This window comes from Lepisma saccharinum, chromosome 1 (assembly GCF_977018435.1).
Source record: "Lepisma saccharinum chromosome 1, izLepSacc3.1, whole genome shotgun sequence".
Taxonomy (NCBI): domain Eukaryota; kingdom Metazoa; phylum Arthropoda; class Insecta; order Zygentoma; family Lepismatidae; genus Lepisma; species Lepisma saccharinum.
Genome location: NC_139229.1, coordinates 47,594,841 through 47,598,265, shown reverse-complemented (window position 1 = coordinate 47,598,265; position 3,425 = coordinate 47,594,841).

Here is a 3,425-nt window from a genome sequence, read left to right as displayed (position 1 = left end):
TCGTTTGCAAAGAGTAGCAGACTGTTCTGCTTTCACATTGAGAAACTGTCCACTCTTCCACAGGTCAAGATTGTAGTGTATGTGAAAGAAACCTTAAGTTTGTCTCGATTAAGTGGTAGTTCTTTCGCGTTGATAACGTGGTGATTAAACAAGTGGCACCAAGTAATGCTACTGTAATATGTAGGTATGCATTGGTTTATTTTGTTTTCGATTATTTCTGTGAAAAGATGGTCGACAATTATGTTCGCTGTTTCCAGATGACTCCTGTTCGTGGTATCAGACCTCGAAGAAAGGAATAAATTGCATGCAGGAAACTGTAAAGCTAACCACTATGGTTTCTACTCCACGTCCAATATAACCCATTCCCTTGTATTCCATAGCATGGATGGATCCTATGTTGTATTTCCCGTGGGGTGCCAATTTAAGTGTGAAACATAACTTACTCGAATGTGTTCATTTTATACTCCTATCTTCAATGATAAGTATTACATGCTATTTGACGATTCTACCATCTTACCATAAAATACTCTACGATTTAAAACGAGTTTCGCCTTGTACTTCTGACAGGTGTTTTGCACCGTATGTAAGCAGTGTATACTTTGCAATGCATTCTTAATGTGTTTGTGTTCGTTCCGTGCTAATCCCTATTCATTCTTGCACTTATTAATGTGTTTAGCCTTAGGCATGGTGTTTGTGTAAGAGAATCCTCCTCAATGGCGTGCCCATGATTTTCGAAAGTGTTGGGTTACGTGTACTTTTTCATTTTCCTATCCTTTCTTGCCTATGACTTTCTTTTTTTTAGGGATATGGAGCCAAATTGAAGGATTATGACCCGACCCCCACCACCACCGCCTTCGGATCGCCACTGGGTGCATATAGCCTGTAGTGCTGACGCAAACAAACCATAACGTGACAATATTAAACAATGTGAGCGGGCACCTAAGATTTTCAATGCACTACCATGCAAAAAATACTAACGCAACAGAGTTATTTTGAACTTTTTCAATGAGATTCATTTGTTTATTATGTTGTGGACTTTGTGTATTGATGCGTACTCTAGTTTGGGCCTAATGTATAAGTTAAATAACGAAAACAGAGTTTCTTTTCCATTGGATTCTCTTGCAGTTCTCATTCTTGCAATAGAAATATTCTGACTTCTAAAATTTCAAAAACTCAAAAATATAAGAAGTAACCAATAAACAGACTGTATCACAGTTACAATATTCTTGTTGCAAACAACCAATATCTAGATTTTTTACTTCCACTTGGCAGATATAAAATAATAATAAACTCAGTACTATATAAATTAAAATTCTGATATAATGTAGATTGTTAAATATAAATGTTACCATTTACATTGTGCAATACTTATGAATTACTTCTTGCCTAAATGTATGTAGATAAGTGTATGTATGTTGCCATGTGTTATAGGTATATACAGGGTGATTGGTAATTCGACCTATTCCTGGAAAGGGGTAATACTAGAGCACATTTGCAACAAATTTGACCCTATGCACCGGGGGTCGGAAATCAATGGGTTTCGAGTGATTCCAGTTTGTAGATTTGCGTATTCCGACTTGCGACCAAAAAACTACTAATTGTGAAAAAACTACTATACACTGGACACTGAATCGACATGTTGCTAACAGCTGACGAATGAGTGACTACTGGGGAATAAATCCATGCCCAAAATTCCCATACCCACAGAAAGAAACAGTCATTGGAGCACACGTCATGAAGAAATTTGGAAATTATCGTTTAAATCGAAGAGGATTACTCAAAAAATTGGTAACACACTTAGCGTAAAAATTACGGAAAAAACTTCCTCGTTTCATAAGCTCTCCAAAAAGATACAAATTTTGTCAACTGGCACGCGGGTTGGGGGGAAAATCTGAATAAAAAGCGGAGAAAGCGCGTTGTAGACCTCTTTGTAAAGTGAAAAGAAGTTGTCGGTTGTGAGAAATAAACGAACGAAAATGAGTGAAATAATAATGTTATTTACCATTCTCATGATTCCAGGTTGTCAGAATTAACTGTTACAAAAACTAGAAATCCTGTTAAAATTGCCTCCTCCGGTTACGTATGCAAGCACGCAGCCTGCGGCGTACTTCAGACACAGTCACTCGCGTTGACACTCAGTCTCTTATGTATTGGGCGGCTGTCACAATTCTCTCTCTCAACTTCTTGGGAATCCACTGGTGTACTGTAGACCAACTCTTTCATGTGACCCGAAATGCAAAAGTTGCATGGCGTCAAATCCGGACTCCTCGCCGGCCAGGGGGTTGGGCCGCCTCGACCTATCCATCGCATGGGATAATTGTCGTCCAGCCACTGTCGCACACCCCGGAAATAGTGGGCTGGACAGCCATCATGTTGGTAAATCATACCCCTATCTTGTGGCGAGCGGCACATCCTTCAGCAGCGTCGTCAATTCTCCCCTTAGGAAGTTTTCGTAGGTAATGCCGTTTAGGTTTTGTGGCAGAAAGAGTGGCCCGATCACATGATTGTAGATGATTCCCATCTACACATTTAGTGAGAATTTTCTCTGGTGAGCATTTTCTTTAGAATTTCTTGTCAGGTGATGGGGGTCTTCAGTGTCGGTATGTAGTAAAAATCGACAAAAATCCATCCTTCTGACAGGATCTCCCTCCTCAATAGCATGCGACTTTTGCATTTGGGGTTAGTTAGTTTACAGTACACCAGTGGATTCCCATGAAGAGTTGAGAGATAGAATTCAGACATAAGAGACAGAGTGTCAACGCGAGTGACTGTGTCTGAAGTACGCCGCAGGCTGCGTGCTTGCATAGGTAACCGGGTGAGGCAATTTGAACAGGATTTGTAGTTTTTGTAACAGTTAATTCTGACAACCTGGAATCATGAGAATGGTAAATAACATTATTATTTCACTCATTTTCGTTCGTTTATTTCTCACAACCGACAACTTCTTTTCACTTTACAAAGAGGTCTACAACGCGCCTTCTCCGCTTTTTATTCAGATTTTTCTCCCAACCCGTGTACCAGCTGACAACATTTGTATCTTTTTGGAGAGCTTATGAAACGAGGAAGTTTTTTCCGTAATTTTTACGCTAAGTGTGTTACCAATTTTTTGAGTAATCCTTTTCGATTTAAACGATAATTTCCAAATTTCTTCATGACGTGTGCACCAATGACTGTTTCTTTCTGTGGGTATGAGAATTTTTTGCATGGATTTTTTCCCCAGTAGTCACTCATTCGTCAGCTGTTAGCAACATTTCGATTCAGTGTCCAGTGTATAGTAGTTTTTTCACAATTAGTAGTTTTTTGGTCGCAAGTCGGAATACGCAAATCTACAAATTGGAATCACTCGAAACCCATTGATTTCCGACCCCCGGTGCATAGGGTCAAATTTGTTGCAAATGTGCTCTAGTATTACCCCTTTCCAGGAA